General features: G+C 38.5%; 1 protein-coding gene across 3 annotated transcripts in view; it reads right to left on the minus strand.

Moving 5' to 3' along the window:
- Positions 1-20,491, minus strand: part of fsip1 (fibrous sheath interacting protein 1) — a 450,012-nt gene that overhangs the window by 384,753 nt on the left and 44,768 nt on the right. The window lies entirely within an intron of this gene.

Below are 20,491 nucleotides of genomic sequence, written 5' to 3' on the forward strand. Positions count from 1 at the left end.
ATTACAAGTCAGCAGATGATACCGTTGCACCACCGAAGCTGTCATAGCAATTGCGTGTGAATGTCGCAAGTAAATGCGGGTTGTTTTTCTGCAGTTATATTCTTGAATAAAAACGCATTTGTTCTGTTATATTTGTACCTTTTGTGAAAGTGTTTCTTTGATATTTGGAATTCAGGCTTCACACAATACATACTTCATACGATATACAACTACACAACTCTAAGCAACTGACACACAGGTAAACAGGCTTGAGCTGACACAACTGTGCGGGGGATGGGGGGTTCGGCGATGTGATAGTAGGCTGCTTGCCGTTTGCTGCTTATCCACATATTTAGCAGACAAAAGACGCTAACGGAGAGGTGCAAAGCCACATAAAACGCCACTGAAATTCAGACCATTAGTCAGCCTAATAGGCGGACCATCTTACAACTTGTCAAAAAGACTTTTTCAGTTACTCAAGCATTTAACTTATGACTCGGAATATTTGGTGAAGAGTGCTGAGTTGGCATTACAATGCTTGAAAGATGTAGCCATCGCCGAAGATGAGGTCATGGTCTTGTTTGACGTTGTGTCACTATATACCATGACTAGCAGAATACCTGCGCTTCGCAGCGGAGAAGTAGTGTGTTAAAGAAGGTACGAAAAAGAAAAGGAAAAATTTTAAAAATAACGTAACATGGTTGTTAATGTAATTGTTTTGTCATTGATATGAGTGTTGTTCTCATATCTATCTATATATATATATTGTTCTCATATCTATCTATATATATATCTCTCTATCTATCTATCTATATATATACCTGCGCTTGGCAGCGGAGAAGTAGTGTGTTAAAGAAGGAAAGAGAAAGAAAAGGAAACATTTTGAAAATAACGTAACATGATTGTCAATGTAATTGTTTTGTCACTGTTATGAGTGTCGCTGTGATATATATATATAGCAAAATACCCAGCAGGCTTGCGATGTCATGTGTTAAAGAAGTTATGAAAAAGAAAAGGAAACATTTTAAAAATAATGTAACATGATTGTCAAAGTAATTGTTTTGTGTATTTGGCGGCAGCGTCACAAAGATGTTTTCGTCTAGCTGCATCAGAAAATGTACCACGACGTCTGACACGCCTCCTTTTTACTGTTTTCTCACAGCTTGGATTGCTGCTGTCATATACACACACACACACACACATATCTTCATATCTACATATCTATATACATATCTACATATACACACATATATATATATATATATATATATATATATATATATATACATACATACATACATACATACACACACACAAATTATATATATGTGTGTATGTATGTATGTATGTATGTATGTATGTATATGTGTATATATATATATATATATACACACATACATATACTTGTGTGTATGTTTGTATGTGTCTATATGTGTGTGTATAGGTTTGGTCACTGAGTGCAAGGGAAAAATAATAAATTATAGTCTATAAGTTATTAAACAGTAAAACATTAACGTTTTAAGAAGTACAGGTACATTGAAATTACATTTTCTATGTGAACGTTCAAATTTGTGCCTCTGGTAATGTGCCTTACCGGCATTTAAAGAAAATTAGTTTTGTGTCCTCTGCAGTGTTAAGAGAGAAAGGCTTTGGTTTGGGATAAAAGGAAAAAGGTGTAAAGAAAGGAAAGTTGCCTTTTCTTTTATATAGTATAGAGAGATGTGTTCGCTGGCGTTATGATCGCCTTTTGGGGACAGTCGCGGTGGGTCTTGTGTAGACTGGTGAGGCGTCCCGCCATTAATCGGCTGTGATGGCACTGTCAGTCCTCCACTCCTGTGCGTGTCTTCATAATCCGAGCTGAGGACCTCATAATCGTATCGTGCAAAAGAAAGTGTGAATCGCCTTAATATTATTTTGCCGTGGTGTAGAAAAGGGGTCCGTGTTTGCACTTGTCTGGGCTATAGCGCAGGGGGAGGATGAAAAAAATTAAAAGTGCTCACTTTGACTTAAGGCAGAAGTGCAGTCAGCGTCTCAAAGGCCGGCACAGCTATGCACGCGCCTGGCTGCTCGACCTTTGCTCGGCAGGAGACCCCACGTTTTGCAGACACGTTCATGATATCAAAAGTCTCAGCCTCTTTGGAGGTCATTCATATATATATATAGCAAAATACCCGCTACGCAGCGAGAAGTAGTGTGTTAAAGAAGTAATGAAAAGAAAAGGAAACATTTTAATAATAACGTAACATGATTGACATTGTCATGAGTGTTGCTGTCATATATATGCCTGCCTAAATAAGTCACCCTCGCTTTGCTCTTACTTTTTACCGTTCATTTAATCATGGCTAGTGGCGGAAAAATTATAAAATGGAAGGAGGATGGCTTTACCAAAACAATTATTGATGGCGAATCGATTATTCATAAAGCTTGAATTGGTGATCTGTTTTTCTGTGTTAACCTCATATTTTTCATACTTCTTCTCAAACTAAGGTGGTGCGAGGGTAAAATGAATCGGGATGCGCTGATCAATGTAATCGTGTACCAGGAAATCATGCATTGACAAAAGCTCCCCTTTGCTTGTAATGCAAAGTGTGATTAAATGCATTATTTTTAAGCGTTATGGAGCACATGCATCGAAGCTTCTCAGCTGTGCTTGTGCTAAGAAAAGGAAAGATTTTAAAAATAACGTAACACGATTGTCAATGTGACCTTTTGTAAGTAGTGCCTGGAGGATTCAGTGTGGAGAAACTCTAGAGACAGCGTGTGTATTAACTTGTGGATTTTTCTGTGAGTATTTGGTGGCAGTCTGACGAAGTTGCTTCGGAAGACGGCGTTAGCCGCGGAGCTCAGCTCAGAGCGAAATGAGATGAATGGGAGGGAGATGATGACGTGACTCCCCACCCGCCTTTAACTGTCAATCCCCACAAACACAGTCTCGAATTTGCATAAGCACACCCCTTCACCTACAATTTTAACTTAGTTACAAAGTGATCAAAACTCGTTTATATCCTCGTCCTCTCATTAAACTTGTATCCCGCATTACCTGTGGGCATGTGAAACGCCAGCGGTAGCCTGTCTATGAACTTAATTTAAAGTTTAGGTTTACACCTTGCTTTCTTTCCGAGGTAGCAGCACTCATGAATATGGTAGTATATGTCACTCGCTCACTTCTTATTGTTTCGCTGCCTTCTCAATTATATAATGCATGTTTTCTTAAGCGCTTTTTGGAGGTCTTCCTGGTTTTCTACGCACTGCGTTGACAGTCAGTTCACGTGATTACGTGGGAGGCGTGATGATGTCACACGAAACTCCGCCCACGTCTTTCCAGCTCAACTCTATTACAGTTAATGGAGAAAAATACCTTCCAGTTATGACCATTAGGCGTAGAATTTCGAAATGAAACCTGCCCAACTTTTGTAAGTAAGCTGTAAGGAATGAGCCTGCCAAATTTCAGCCTTATACCTACACGGGAAGTGAGTGAGTGAGTGAGTGAGTGAGTGAGGGCTTTGCCTTTTATTAGTATAGATTCTAATTCATCTGGCCACAGAAACGCTATTAATGAGACTAGGAAGTGACCCCACCATTGAAACAAGAACCAAACTGTCCACTAAAGACATAACCACCTGATATCACTGTGCCAAAAAACTCACTTTCATTTCAATGGCAAATACTACATTCAAAAAGTAAGCATGCCAATGGGATCGCCGTTATCAGGACTTCTAGCGGAACTGGTAATGCACCGATTTGAAAACGTGGCTCTATCCCAGTTCACACCCAAAATTTTGATACGCTATGTAGACGACACATTCGTCATACTAAAAAAATGATCAGCTGAATGAATTCCACGACCACATCAACACAATATTCCCTGCAATCCAATTCACCATGGAAAAAGAAATAAACCGACATATCAGCTTCCTGGACATCTCCAATGAAAGAAATAATTATGCCACCCTGACCACAAGTGTTTACCGTAAAGAATGCTACGCAGACAAGATATTACACTTCGCCAGCAACCACCCAGTATCTCACAAACGGAGCTGTGTTAAAACCCTATTCAGAAGAGTCCACACCCATTGTAATACAAAGGAGACACAAATGAATGAAAGACGCTATCTCTTCCGTCTTTTCACTTCAAATGGATACTCAAAAACATTCATTAATCAAAGCCTACACAGAAAACTCAGCAAACAATCGACTTGAATCAGAACCCCCACCCGGCACTAACTCCCTTATCACCACAAGGTGTCTGAAGGTACAGCACGAATCCTGGCCAAGTCAGGCATCAGAATAGCACACAAACCCACGAACAAACTGTGCACGGTCCTCTTCAATGCCAAAAACAAGAAATCGACAGCAGAAACACGAAACGCAGTTTATAGAATCCATGCAGTTCTAGCTCAGTGGTATACATAGGACAAACATCAAAAAGAATCGCAACACGTATACAGGAACATCGCAACGCCGTCAGAAGAAAGGACTCACGATCATTGATCAATACCCATACTAAATCAACAGGACATACATTTAACTGGGACAAGGTACAAATAAAATTTAAAGCCAGTACTAAAAGTGCTAGAGAGCTGGCTGAATCTTGGCTATCAAATGATAACGCCATCAACAGGCACTTGGACATAAATCCAGCATATGGCAAACTTAAGAACATCATGTTCGTAATAAATAAACCAATACCCCGATCACACTGACTTAGCCACCTATCCACCCCCCCGTAATTTTTGCTATATATTGCCTTTGATTCTTGTAAGTCTAAGCATTATCCTCTGATGAAGACCCCTGGCAGGGGTTGAAAGCTCAGGAATAAAAACTACTTTATGATACGTGATTCATTTTCTTCCTTTGTGGATCTCCAGCTGCAAATATGCAAACTGTATCATAGACCTTCTCTTCCATTTTTTTATATATATTTTTTATATATACTGAGTATCAGAGGTGGGTAATAACGAGTTACATTTACTTGAATAACTTTTTTAAAAAATTGTACTTCTAAGAGTAGTTTTACTGCACCATACTTTTTACTTTAACTTGAGTACATTTGTGAAGAAGAAAAGCTACTCTTATTCCGCTACATTGGGCAACATTTGAATCGTTACTTTTTATCCATTAGATAAAGTCTGGCAGACAATTTTCAATCTGCTGTGTGTAGCGTATGCTGCCAAGCTGCACACACGCCTTCCATTGCGTCTCCAGCTCTGACGCGAGGTTTTGGATGTTCCCATAATCAAGGCGCTGCAGCTTTGAGGACAGATGTTGCATTTTTCATTTGAAAGCATTAACTGAGCTAATCATATTGAACATGGTTTTCTCTTTTCCTTGCAGCTATAAATTAAGCTCATTAAACATGTTGGTCAGATTAGAAAAAAATGCCAAGTCTAGCGGCCATTGATCGTTATTAAGTTGCTTGTATTCTGCATGTTTAATGAGAAGGAGAAACTCCTTTTTCTCCGGCCAGGGGTCTTGAAATCTCAGCAGGAATTTCACCCTAGCCATCTGCCTCAACGAAGGCATTTATCATTTCTCCATCTTGGAAGGACTTCTTATGCTACGGTGTGTCTGCCTTTGCTTTTGAATTCAGCTGAGTGAAAAATGACGGCTGTCCGATTAATTGTAATTTTAGTTCCCTCCCCTTTCTCTTTCTCAGATCGCTTTTCGGAAGGAAGTCAGTTTCGTAGTTTTTATGAACAGTTCGAAAGTGCCTTTCCACGTTTTCCTTCTTTGGAATAGCAATGATAGATTGACAGATCAGACAAATGCACTTCGATTGTGAGAGAAAAAAAAAAATCACCTTCCAATTCCACATCCAGTCCATAACCAACAATTTTTTTTTTTTTAAATCCCTTCTTTAGTCGATATAAATTGGAAGGCTAACTAGATCACTTAGCCGGAATTTTGCAGTAGCTCGTGCATTTGATCATGCGTGTGGGATGACCAGTGTGTTTTTTGGGGGGAGGAAAAGCGATCTCAGACTGGCCGCCCTGTATGTCAATCAAGTGGCAAATGCCATAGGGAGGATATATGATAAACTAACATTTAAAAAAATTTTTTTTTGAATGCAACGCGATCTACCTGCACTACCTTTCCGATCTACTGGTCGATCGCGATCGACGTATTGGGCACCCCTGCTCTAGAGAGGACAGGAATGAAGGTCAGTAGGAACAACACAGAATGCATGTGTGTAAATGAGATCGGAGGTCAGTGGAATGGTAAGGATGCAAGGAGTAGAGTTAGTGAAGGTGGATGAATTTAAATACTTGGGATCAACAGTACAGAGTAATGGGGATTGGGGAAGAGAGGTGAAAAAGAGAGTGCAGGCAGGAAATCTGGAAAGGGAAGGGCGATTGCCAGGATTGTGGCAAGGGGATAACACTGCACTCAATGCCAGGTAAGGTCCTTGCTAGGGTCATCCTCAATAGGATCCGTGATCACTTGCTCACCTACCAGCGACTGCAGCAGTCTGGTTTTACGCCTAAAAAGTCTACCATCGACAACATCCTGGTACTGAGGGTTCTCATGGAGCGCAAACGCAAATATCGGCAGTTTCTTTGCAGCCTTTGTCAATTCTCATAAAGCGTTCGATTCGGTTGATTGAGCCGCCATGCAGTAAATCCTGAGACTAAGCGGGATCCCCTCAAGATTGCTGTACATTATGGTTAGCCTGTACACTGGTGCTGTGAGTGCTGTGCAAAATGGAGGCAGAACCTCTGCATTTTTTCCCAGTTGATTCTGGGGTGTGTTCTGCTCCTGCTCTGTTCGATGCTTGCATAGACTGGGTGTTGGGCAGGGTTGTGTGGTCCAGCGGCTGTGGGGCATTTGTTGGTGAAGAAAGATTCGCAGATCTTGACTTTGCTTACGATGCGGTGATCTTCACAGAGTCAATGGAAGTTCTGATCGTGGCTCTCGAAACACTGAGCGAGGAGTCTTGAGTGTCTGGGCTTGCAAGTGTCCTGGTTAAAAACCAAGGTCCGATCCAGGCCATTAATGACCACTTAGGCACAGCCTTCAGAAGTGTGCCTGTCTGCGGAGAGAGTGTCAACCTTGTTCAGAGGCTTACTTACCTCGGCAGAGACATTCATGTCACTGATGACTTGAAGTCAGTAGACAGATTGGGAGTCCATGGGGGTGTCATGAGGTCGCTGGAGAGGGGTGTGTGTCGCTCCTGATATCTATGCAAAAGGACAAAGGTCCAAGTCTAGAGTCCTGGTGCTTCCTGTCTTGCTATATGGTTGTGAGACATGGATACTATCCAGTTACTTGAGACAAAGACTGGACTCCTTTGGTACTGTCTCTCTTCAGAGAATCCTTGGGTACCGCTGGTTTGACCTTGTGTCAAATGTGCAGTTGCTCACAGAGTCCTTAATGAGGCACATTACCTGCATTGTGAGGGAGCATCAGTTACAGCAGAGTGTGATCCGGCTCACAGGATCCTCACTGTTGGAGACCAAAGTGGCTGGACCAGGCCTATAGGATGCCCACATAACAGCTGGCTGTGGCAGATAGAGGGTAATTCCTGGAGGGTGACACTGGGTTGCCAACCAGGATCCCAAGCTGTTATGTTGTATGGTGGGTGTGGCAATGCAATGTATCAGTGTATGCTCCCCAACTTGACCTGAACTAAGTTCGGTCTGAAAAAAATTTGAGAACACAACATGAATGCAGTATTTCAGTTCATTTTTTATAAAATACTTTATGTACTTTGGAAAAAACACAGCACATCAACATGGCATAATTCTTTAAAAATTCCTCTACTTACAAAATACTGTCTGTCTCCCAAGATGCTAATTGCATTTATATTGTGGTAGCAGTTACTATGCACTCGACTGCACTAAAATTTCACCAATAAATTCACAGGTCACCCTATACCCCATATATAAAGGTGGGCTACCAGAATGTATATATGGAATATCAGGTCTGCTATGCTGGTACCCCAGCAGACTGCCATATTCATTTACAACATGTCCAGCCCCATATATGTTTTTATAGTTGAATTTAAATCTTAAAGTAATGGAGCACCACACCCTGTACACCATAAATATTTCAGGTAATGTAACTTACAGAAATTCTCAAGATGACTCAGATGCACTTATGAAGCGTATTGATAAGGGAGATTAGACAGAGGAGAGGAGTCAGGTGGAGAACTGTGTTTCATGGTGGAAGAAGAACTGCCGACAACTTATCAGCAAAACCAAGGAACTGGTTATTGACTTTCACTGCACCAACAAGCCTCTGTCAGGTCACAAATCAAGAAGTGGATATAGAGATGATCCACTCCTACAAGTACTTGGGGGTCACAATTAATGAGAGCTTGGACTGGCCTATAACTATAAAAGAAAGAGCACAGGAAAGTTTTCTTTTTTGAAGACGGAGTTCCTTTATTGTGGTTTATATCTTCTATAACTCTGTGATTGCCAGTGTGGTGTGCTGTGCTGGTAACATTACTTCACTAGAGGCACACTGAATCAACAAGCTAATTAAAAGGCCAAGCTCAGTTAAAGGAGGTAGTAACAAAGGACAGAACTATAAAATTGAGTGCTGTTGTGAATAATGCTGAAATCCTCTCTCCATGACATACTAAAAGGACCTTCTGCCAACAAATCATTCAGCAGAAGTATGTCAAGAAACGTGTCTGAGGCTCCTTTAGAACAATATACCTATATAATGCTTCACTATGACTGGGACTGCCAATTCAGAAGTATTTCTTTTTAACTTTCTTTTTTTTCATTCTGATGTTTTTAGACTATAGTGTTTGTACATACAGTATATAGTTATCTGTTTTTAACATATGCATTTATTTATTTAAAGAGCTTTTGTAAAAATGTATTTGTCCCCACAGGGAATTTTAAAGTTCTATCTACAATATATACAAGTATAATATTTAACAGAATTCAATTTTTAGTAGTATAGCCAGAGACAGTTAGTGGGATTTTGGGGTAGAAAAGTTAATGAAAAAATAGAATAGGCAAAAAAGTAATTAGATCAGTGAACAAAAAAGTACGTCTTTGGTTATGGTTATGTTGTATCTATTGTCTTGTTTTTAATTGAACTATTGCTATGCCTGAGCAGCATGGTGGTTGACTACAAAGTATTGCCTTGTCATGGATCCATTTGAATCCTGTGCCCAGCCATCTTCTGTGTATGCATTTTCCATGTATTAACCTCTAGGTACAAAATTTGGCAGTTATGTTAATGTGATTATAAACTGACCATAAATGTGTGCATGAGTATGCTCTGTGATGATGTGCTAGCTTCCCTGTCCTGCACTGTTTCCTACCTTGTGTGCAGTGCTGCTAGATTAGGCTCTGCTCTAGAGTGTGACCCTGAACTACATTGAGAGGATTTAAGAATCTTATGTTACTTTGCTTTTATGCCTCCTTATGCCAAATTGAAATTTCTTACAGGGCATTATAGAGAGTATTTTATAGTAACGTTGACTTGCATTTCTCTGAGGAAAGGAAAGCAAAACTTCAATAAAACATTCCCTTCCAGCCCATGGCAACAGCCTGTCATGTTGTATAGGTATCCATCTGCTGACTTTGCTGGTGAGTTTCAACAAAACATTATATATGCCTCTAAAAAGCAACACAGCATGCCTCTGGTCAGATGTCAACAACAGAGGGAACATGAGTAACAATAACAGAAAATTACTGCCACAACATTAATAATAGCATATTTGTGGCAGACCAAGTTAAAACTTCATTTTAAAACACAGCAGCAGTCAAATCAAGTGAGGTTATAAATGGCTTTATGGTACCAGTACTAACTTCAAACTTTTGGCAACATCATCAATAGAGCTCTGCTGCAAGCAAGATGGAAAATAAATGCTGCCATCTGCACAAGGTACCCACCACATCCGCATATCAGCTGGGTACTCAAACTCTCCTGGCACACATTCAAATACAATTCACATGCTCACCAACGGTTCGTACACTAAGATTATGCTAGTCAAAATCAAGATACAGTAAAACCCTTTTCAGATGGCTTATCCAACTTTTGAGTTATGGTAGCACTAGTCAGTCTCAAACTGGTCTTCACTGTGCCTCTGTTTAAGACGAAATGAGAACCTTAGCACAAAACATGCCATGAGCTTCTCAAATGTCAGGGAGAAAGCACTAAATGCATTTTATAGTTTTTCACTGAATAAAAAAAAAATCAGACAAAAAGAAAAAAAGATCTTGGCTCAATTGGAAAAATTCAGTAAAAGCATAGTGCTTAGTTAAATTGCACAGGTTTAAATGTCAACGAATATCTCCATACAGCCTGAAGACAAGGACAACCTTGCTTTCTTCTAAAGTGGAACATTCCCCCTTCTACTTTTTAACTTTACTCCTTCTTCTTTGAGGAAATTCCAAACCTCAGCATGCTGACAGGCCATGATGGGATGATGGAGCTCTAAAGGGCCACAGGACAAGGAAATTGTCTACTTAAAGATGACTAGCGTGTCCCTCACAGGGCCAGTGTGAGAGAATCGGAAAGGAGATGACTCTGCTAAAATTAAAGGGTGTGTCCTAAAAATAAAATACTGTACAACAAAGATACACAGGGAATTCAGGGATAGAAAAAAAGATCACATGCCATCCCACTCCCAAAAGAGCAGGTGGCTTTAGGCAGTGGGGTACAGGTGGTGACAGGCCCCACAATATTTACAAATTGTCTAAATGAATGAGAGCACATTCAGTGGTATAGTCGACCAGTACAAAGATTTTGTAGGGGCAACTTTAACCCCTGATTTCAGAGGGTTTTCCCAGAATTAACACCTTAGGTGGGGTTTACAGGGTGGTGGTTCTAAAACTTTAAGGATTCCAGAAATGAAATGAGTATGGGGAAAAGGCTGCACTGGAATGAAGATAGAGGATAAGAATTGCAGCCAGGATGGAAAGCAACAATTTGTTGATTGTACATTTTACATTGACTTATTTGGGGGCAGCACAGTGGCACAGTGGTAGTAGTGCTGTATTGCAGTAAGGAGACCTGGGTTTGCGTCCTGGGTTCTCCCTGTGTCTGTGTAAGATTCCTCTGGGGGCTCCAGTTTCCTCCTACAGTTAAAAGACATGCAGGTTAGGTGGATTGGTGATGTTAAATTGGTTCCAGTTGATGTGAGCATGTGTGTGAGTCTGAGGGTGTCCCCTCGATGGACTGGCACCCTGCCCAAGGACTGTTCCTCCTCCCTTGTGCATATTGCCTGCTCGGATAAGCTCTAGCTCCCCACGATCCTGCTCAGGATAAAGACGGCTTAGGAAATGAGATTTTAAGGTATTTACTCATTTGGCTGACACCTTTAATCAAAGCAGCTTACATTTAAGATGCAAATGGTTGCATTTCTTTTGTTTATCCAGTTTCAACGCAGATAGATGAAGCAGCTTGATCATGGTCACATAAATGTCAGTAGTGGGATATGACCTCAAAACCTATGGGTTTGAAGGCCAAAGCCTTAACCTGCAATGTAGACAGTGTGGTGTAGTGGTTGTTTCTCACGTTTATCTTTTTCTTCAGAAATAATCTTAAAAATATTGTTATTATAGTTTTTGGGGTGGCCGAGTTTATTTCAAATATAGTTTTTGTGAATTGGTTTTGTTTTTAAATACTTACAAAATTTTTGGACCTTTTCAGCAATGACATCTTAGTTTGTGTGGGCGTTGCCATTTTTGGTGTGGTTGCCAAAACGTTTAAAAGGGTTTAGCATGTTATAGAGTTGTCTCAGGAAGCCAGGTATTATTCTCAAACAAGAAAACATATCTGGGGACAACCCTTTAAAAAAATTTGCAGTGAACAGCGGTGAAATCCGGCACTACAAGGGCTACATTCAAAGGTCTTCTTCCCAAAGCAATTTTTGGTCTGTGCATTAAACCAAACCATCATGGTTCATGGATACAGCAAAAGAAACTGAATCAAAGACTTGACGCTAAAAGTAAACAGAAAGATAAATTGTTGTAATTGTTGCGAATATTGTTTTGTTCAAATATTATTTAGCACTAGTTGAAATACCCAGTGTTTTGCCCGGGAGGAAAATAAAGTTTTTATAATTGTTTGAGAAAATTAATAATAAAAAAAAAACACAACTTTAAAAATAAAAATAAATTAGCCAACAATGAAGACTCACTAATGTGTTTGTCTTGCAGTCCTGTATGTATGTTATCATCCAGTTGACGCTCGGAACTGACCAACTCTATTTAATTTCAAAAGCAACAGGGGCGCGGTGGTGCTCAAACAAAGAATGCTGACAGTCACCTCCAATTTGCCCTATGGTGGTCGTTCCAATTGTCAACTGGATGATAACATGCATACAAGACTGTAAGATCACCCCCACCCTACCCAGAAGGGGGTGGGTTATTGTTGATTTTACCCTACACTATTTTTAGTCGACCAATGAGAAACATGTGTACCAAGTTTGATGAAAATCGTTGCAGGCGTTCGGAAGTGATGCTGGAACATACATACATACACACACATTGACTTTTACATACATTCAGACTATTGAGGAGTAGGTCCTACAGAAGAGAATTTGGATCATCGTGTACAAGATAATACAATTTAAAGGATAAGCTTTCCATTTTTCAAGTCATTTCTTCACAAACGGGTTTTCCATGTAAAATTGTGTTCTAAAATTTATTACTTCATATAAATTTAAAAGTATATCTTGTCCACACTAGCCCTTTACATTTGAGGTTATGGGGCACGGAGGAAAAGCTTAAAAAGTCACCAAGTATGCCCATTTTTTAAGCCAATACAATTGCCAAGTTTGGATTGAAATGCAGAATTATTAAGTGAATAAGCTGTTACAGAGCTAGACTACTGACCAACAAATACTGAACGATCTTCAGTTCAAATACATATTCATGTCTAAGAATGTTCAGTTTTAGTTCACAAAAGTATTTTCTGCAAGTGGATTATTTAACAAAATTTTAGTGAAAATACATGTTTTTGGAAGCATACAGTTGGATGGCTTCAAATATGGATTAGGCAACATGTGCAACATGAGATTTATTCCATTGAACTTTTGATTGTGTTTGCTGTTGTCCAACATTAGCCACCCTTGACTTATTTTTGCATCAGAAACTTTTTTGATCTCAATTCTGCATCAAAATATAGATCAAAAATTTGTCTGCCATCAACACAAACTACATAGGGTAAGTAACATATACAACAGTTTTAATCTTTTATAGCTTGAGCCCTATTTGGAATCTGTAAAGGCCTTGTGTCATTTTCTTCATAATAATTTTTTACAGCTTTGTTTTTGGTGCATTCAAGAATTGTGAAGGCTGCTGAATCTTATTTTGATTAAAGTTTTTTGTGTAAAACAAAAAAAAAAAATGTAAAGAAGTTAAACATTTTAAGATCTTTCCACAGTGTCGTTTTAGGATTAGTTTGTTGCAGCCATGTTGCTTTTCAGGACAAATGTGAAAGACACCCTGGTTATTTAGGTTTGTAAACAGAAACAATGACTGTTAACAGAGCATTTTTGTTTATCAACATGTTGGCTATGGCCCTGCACTTTCTTTTGACTTTGAATGAAATTTCAGACTTGAATACAGATGGGTTTTGAATTTTGGTTAACATACTTTATGCGACGTCGGACAATACTTTTTTTGCTTGATTTATTTTCATAAAAATTCGAGTCAATTCTCTTTGCATTAGAAGACATTGAAGTCTGCCTTGTCATTTTGGGGCCAGGATGCATGGGTAAGGCCTATTTATGCAGTAGACCAGATCAGGATTTTGCTAATTTTGACTTCTGCTTAACTTGTTTTGCCATTTTCTATTGTGTATCATAGTACCTAGATGTGTGGCCAAAAGTAGCACCATTTTGAACTTTTTAAGAAGTGAATCTTAAACAGGAACTTAAGCCCTTACATGATTCATGCCAAACAGGCAAGGTGCCAGCATTGTAAAATTTAGTGTTAGAGAGAAATGCAGAGGGACTGAAGATCGAAAGCCCATAATGTTCACTGCAAATTCAAAGTACCAAGGCCCAAGCATTTTTGAGCAATTACGACAGTAACGTCAATTAAGTAATACAAGAAGCAGCAAAAGAACGAACAAAATGATGCTATGGGGAAAATGCCTGTGATGTGGAGGTTCATGCGCAGTTTGCACAATGTGGTGATCAAAAATGAAATTCTTTGCAATTGGCAAGTTCTTAATAGCTAAATGGAAAAAAAAATTCCTGAGCCTTGGCTGAAATATCAACGAACAGCACTTTTCATTCAATAACTCAGAAAAATCATACTCAAGCCATTAGATCATAAAAACAAAATTTTTCCACTTAAGAGCAGATGGCAACTGTATGTTAAAGAAAAAATATATCTGCTGAGGTTTGTTATGCACTTAACTGTTCAGCAGCACCACATAACACATGGATATTGAAATGTATCTCCATTTTAATGGTGACAACACAAGTAGAATAAAAGCAGACAATATAGGTAGAACCCAGATTTGTTCTTGTGATTAGCTGGTTGTCAGCAGTTTTTCTGAAGAGTCCCCAAAGATTCACAATTTTCTACATAGTGCATGGCCAATAATACAATTTAAAAAAGAAAATGAAAATATGCCTCAATTTCTTCTATTTTGCACCTCAAAAAAATTTCCATAAAATGAACTGCATTTATGTAATTAATTCTAGTCCTGTCAAAATCACTCCAGGGCCAACAAGTCACTTAATTGCCCCCTCTTAAAGCCACATTATACTTTAACTGCATTTATGCACCTTATCACACTACCTCACCATCATGGATGTAGTTGATACACTATGCAAATAAAACAAGTCTGAAATAAGGGAATTTTTCTATCAACTTTAAAGGCCACTACTAATATAAATGTTAGTAATCAATGAATATCAGGCACAGTAATGCAGTGTTAGTGTTGTAATCCAAAGTGCGCTTCCCAGGTGCTCCCAAAGACATGCAGGTAAGGTGAATCACTGATTGTAAATTGGTGTGTGTGTGTGTGTGTGTGTGTGTATGTTCACCCTGTGACGAGCAGACACATTCTTCAGGAATTGCTTCAGCCTGCACGTGTTGATTACTTGGATAGACTCCGGCGTTCTCCTGATGCTGACCTGGTAAGCAGGTTTAGAAAAATGGGTGATCAACAACTACTATAATCTGGTCTGGCCTAAGCATCCTTCTCCCTTGCTGGTTATCTATCCTTGAAATACATAGAGAAACATTCTGAACAATTAAAATTGCAGATTAGCTTACTATTTTAGATCTAACTTATGTGCGTTTATGTGAATTTACTATTTGGTATTCAGAATTTTTTCTGGTACTTTTCTATTATTGTGACGCAAAGTGTATTATTGTGACACAAGACGGAAAACTTATTATTAGGCACCTAATAGGAATTTTAAGATTAGGCTACCAAAGGGGACATTAACATTAGGGACCTATAGGTAGCTATGCTACACCACCACTAACATTAAGGTCAGTATTTGTAGTTGGGGTAGGCCAGTCTTTGCATCACGATAACATAAAATTGTCACCATAATAGAAAAACAGCTTTTTTCTTTTACATGTCCAATGGCCATTACTGTCAGCTAACAGATCCTCAGTAGACAGAGGATGAGAGAATAAAATGGTACTGCACACATGCCTGCACAAATAGAGGAACGGCAGTATGTGCAAATCTCTGTGACACCTCATACATATCATACCACTGGGACAAAATATTAAAAAAAAGTTAACTCGGTTAACTAAAGTTCCCAAAACATACAAGAATGTTAATCATACATACATTTACTAACTTTTAGAAGAATTTGTTTTATTTAGCCACAACTACAATAAGTAGACAAACGTAACTAAGCAACATTTTTCATCATTTAACTATCATTAATAGTATGTGTGAACTTTTTTGTAATTTCAAAGTTTTAAATGTGCTACATTAAGATAACAATATAATACAAAGTAAGTTTTTCTTAAAACAATTTATGATACTTGCCATGGGATGTGACAAATATTTAGTAGTACAGCTGTAACTTTAAAAAATGCAATCATCTTTTCTGGTTCATCTTGCCCCCACAAATCTACATGTCACACTCTGCCCATGCTCTATGTGGTGTTGTACACTCAGAATTTTGTGTACAGAGCAATGGGGAAGATTAAAAATGTACACAGTGTTCTCATTAGCTAGTTATGTAAAAAGAATATTGCACATTTTGCAGTGGGAATTGGGTGAGGCTTGCTAAAAAGTCTGGAAGTGCACCGCATCAACAAGGAAAATAAAAGGGTTGTTGTTGAACTCCTGCTTTGTCTGGTTTTCTTCTTAATTTAAATGCCACAAACTGACCACGCTGAAATAAGAGGACAAGTCAGACATTACACTTCCCATACTTAGACTCTTGCAGGATCTCAAATGCAAATATGAAATTGTGAGATTTTTATGATACTTAACACTCAGAGAAAATAGTTTCTTTCTGCTACTATCCTATGACTTTGTAGTATTAAAAATATAAACTGTCATTTACCAATGCGTTAAAGAATCATTCGAAAGATAGGTCATGTACACGAGCATGGGGAGTGTCTTGCAATCTATAGTGAAGGAAAACACAGGTGGAAGTGTAAAGGTACTGCACAATTGCTAATGCAGTTTCTGCTTCTTTTTATAGAGTGGAGGAGAAATCCAAGGAAGATGGTGGATATCATTGCTGTCTCACCACTCCTAACCCTGCCTTTTCTGGTCCCCCAGATACATAAACCAGCATCACGCCAGAAGTCAGCAAGCTTTAAAGAAGGACAGAACTCTGATCAGCAAAGCTTACAAACAAGTTCCACAGAGAACATTCAAACCTAGCTTATTTTCCATTTCAGTTTTACATTCCTTGACCATTAAACAGGGTTCCTGAGGCACCCCAAAACATTTTTCAATTTCTTCTGAATTTCAGTCACAGTAGGGAAAACACGCAAGCTAGTAAACTATGATTTTGGTTTGTTATTAGTTTTTTATGGATATTTGTCAATTTATCACACACAGCATTTGTCTTGGAGGGCTTCTGGAGCTCCAAATCTTTCAATAGTTTTTAGTTTTGCAAAAAAAAAAAAAAAACCTTTTATTGTTGTGAATTATTTTGTACTGTTATTACCACCATTAGGGATTAGGGCAGCTCTGCATATCAGGTGTATTCTCAGAGGTCATGAGCCACCAGTAATGAAAAAATGGGTTAAAGGGTCACCATTCCTGTCATTTCCACATTAAAGTCTGAATACCAAAAGCCTTTTTGACACTCCTTTTCTAAATTCTTTTTTGGTTACAGCTTTTGCCCGAGTTTTTGACTTTGACTCTTGTTCTTATTCTGGTTTTGGTTTCCTTGCGGCAGTCTTCTCAGTCTTGACACCAAAATTTGGCTTTGACTACACCTTTTGCTTTTAAAAAAAGAATCCTACTTGCTAGTTTTCTAGCGTAATGGTGTTTTTCAATGTACCAAACCTCATTTAAGAATTTTAAACACAATTATACTTCACATTTGCTGCACTGTTACAAAGTGGAGCTTTCAGAGGACAGAGAGATTGTATGCTTGAAGAGGGAAAAAACTAATTTAGTACGCACTGTTCTGGTCTGGGTATACTGATGAATGTGCTTAGCACATGTCCGAAATAAAATACTGTGGAAGCCACACTTTACTTAAGGGACATATCTAGTAGTCCTTTTTCCACTTATGCAAGTTTTGTTAACATTTTCCTTTCTTGCCTTTTGTTTTTTGCATGAACAAATGTAAATTATAACTAGTTGCCCCTCCTGGAGATGGGGTTGGCACCATTCTTGCAACATAACACGCTGACTTTAAAAACATCACATTAGATAACAAATTGCTTTTTGTTATCCACTTCTAAGTTCTGGCAAAAATGACATTTTAAGAATTTATAATCCTACGAGTTCAACAGAAAATTATCAAGGTACAACTAATGAAGGTAAATCTCAATAATTACAATTATGTTAAAAAAAAAAAAGAAGAGAGATATATACACTCATGGAATTATGCTTGACAACCGAGGAAATGACATTAGTGTTTTCTCTAGGGGTAATTACAAACAAGTCTCTCCTAAATAATAAACCACAACTAAGCTGGTTTTACAGACGCACAAGGAAAAGACATTAGGAGGCCTCTCTTGTAGCTTTGTGGCAAATAACTGTCATCCTCTATTGAAATGCATTCTTTTGAAACAAAGAAAGAACAGTGTCGGCCAAGAGAACAGCAATAAAGTTGTAACATTGTTGGCGCTATATAAATGTAATGAATGAATGAATGTATTGTGCTAACAGAATTAAAGAAAAAGAAACAACAAATATAGGCACTTTAAAATTGCACAGGAAGCTGGGTCTGAATTGCAGCCAGCCACAGTCTAGGTAGAGCGGACACATTCTTCCATAGTCTGAATGAGTTTTCTTTCTATGGTCCTCTGGTTTTTCTACATATTTTCCAAAGACAAGTGTGTTACGTTAAGTGGTAGCTGTATAATGTACCAACTTCAGTGCCAATACATCCTGCAATAGCTCACCCCAGGACTGGTTCCTACCTTTAAACCAAAGCAACCTGAATAGGTGCCATCTCTACTCAACCAAAAAGTGAACTAAGCATGGCTGGACTTTGCTTATACTTTTTCTGGGCTCAAAATGGCAAAAATCTGAGATAGCAACCCATTTCAAATTTTATGCAAAGCTGTGAATTTAATAAAAAATTTTGCAAGTGGAGGTTATATCATTTGAAATTAAATGGAAAAATATTAACTTTCTGAAATAAATAAATACAATGTTATGAAAAAACATTTGCCCCTTTTCGGATTTCCTCTGTTTTTGAATATTCATAACACTTGTTTCAGATCTCCAAAAAAAATGATTATAATACAAAATTATAATACCTGAGTAAACAATACAAAGTTTTAAATCATCATTTAATTTATTGAAGGGAAAAAGTTTATCAATACCTATATTACTCATGTGGAAAAGTAACTGCCCAATCCTTTAACATAATACTTGGCTGTGCCACCTTTAGCAACAAGAACTGCAAACTCTTCAAGAAACAGGAGATCAGGCTTTGGCATCATAGAGGAGAAACTGTGGCCCACTTAAGGTCCTGCTACAATATATCAATGAGGTTCACATCAGGACTTTGCTTAGGCCACTCCAAAAGTGTGGAGTGGTGGCTCTGAGGCTAAGGATCTGCGCTGGCATCCCGAAGGTTGCCAGTTCGAATCCCCATCACTGCCAAAAGAAATGCAACTCTGCTAGGCCCTTGAGCAAGGCCCTTAACCTTCAATTGCTCCAGGGGAGCTACTGACCTCAAGGGGTATGTGAAAAGATGCATTTCACTGCGTGCTGTCCTGTATAACTATGTAAGTGACAAATAAATAATTATTATTATTTTGGCCATTCAGAGGTGGACTTCCTCTTGTGCTTCGGATTGTTGTTCGGCTATATAACTCAGTTGGCCTTCAGTTTTTACATCTCGGATTGATGACCGGACATTCTCCTCCAGTACTTTCTAAAATCATGTTTCCCGCAATTATAGCAACTCACACATGTCTTCCAAAATCTTCAGCTTTTGACTCATGAGTCCACAGAACAATATCCCAAAAGCGGTAATGGGTTTATTTGGCAAATGTTAAATCAGCGTTTATGTTCCTCTGTTATTTGCCTCGCAACTCACCCATAGATACCCTTTCAGTGGATACCCTTTTTGCCCAGTGTCTTTCTAATGGTAAAATAATAATTATTGACATTAGCTAATTTAAGAAAGTACAGCTTCTTAGAGGTTTGTCTGGGTTTTTCTAGGACTTCCCAGATGAATTTTTCTATGTGCTCTTGTGAGTCATTTCACAAGGCTGGCCACTTCTAGACAAATTTACCAATGTTCAAGGCTTACCCCATTTGGAGGTGATAGCTCTCATGGTGGTTTCCTTGGATTCTCTGTGTATTAGAGACTGCTTTGTAATTCTTTTCTGACCAATAGATTTCTGTAACTTTCGTTCTCAGGATCTGTGGAATTTCTATTGGTCAAGGTATGGTGTGCTGTTATGCTGAGATCCTTTAGGCAACTTCACATTGCTGGAGAGGTCCAATTGATGTGAGGTTTAGATTCAACCAAGCTTGGTTGTGCCAAGTTTCATTTAACCTGTTATCATTTATATGTTTATTCAAGGGTTGAATGAGTAAATGAGCGAGCAAATACTTTTTTACATGCATGATAGAGGGGTTGGTGAACTTTTTCCTTCAATAAATCAAATGATCAAATCAAAAATGTGTATGTTTTCTCAGATGGCCTTTTGCATCACACTAAATTTGAATGGAAATCAGTGAAGAATTAAAAGATTATCAAGAAGCAAAAATGGAAGAAATCTGGAAAGGGCCACATACTTTTTCATGTCACTGTACATACAGGTTTTCGTATTCAATACTGTGCAGCAGGTGAGAAAAAAGTAGGAATTAATATTTGTAATGAAATGTGAATCTCTTGAAGTACATTTGCAATGCTAAAATCTATGCCAAGATTCAATGAAAAATAGTAGTAAGTATT

The sequence above is a fragment of the Polypterus senegalus genome, chromosome 18 (assembly GCF_016835505.1).
Source record: "Polypterus senegalus isolate Bchr_013 chromosome 18, ASM1683550v1, whole genome shotgun sequence".
NCBI classification, from domain to species: Eukaryota; Metazoa; Chordata; class Cladistia; order Polypteriformes; family Polypteridae; genus Polypterus; species Polypterus senegalus.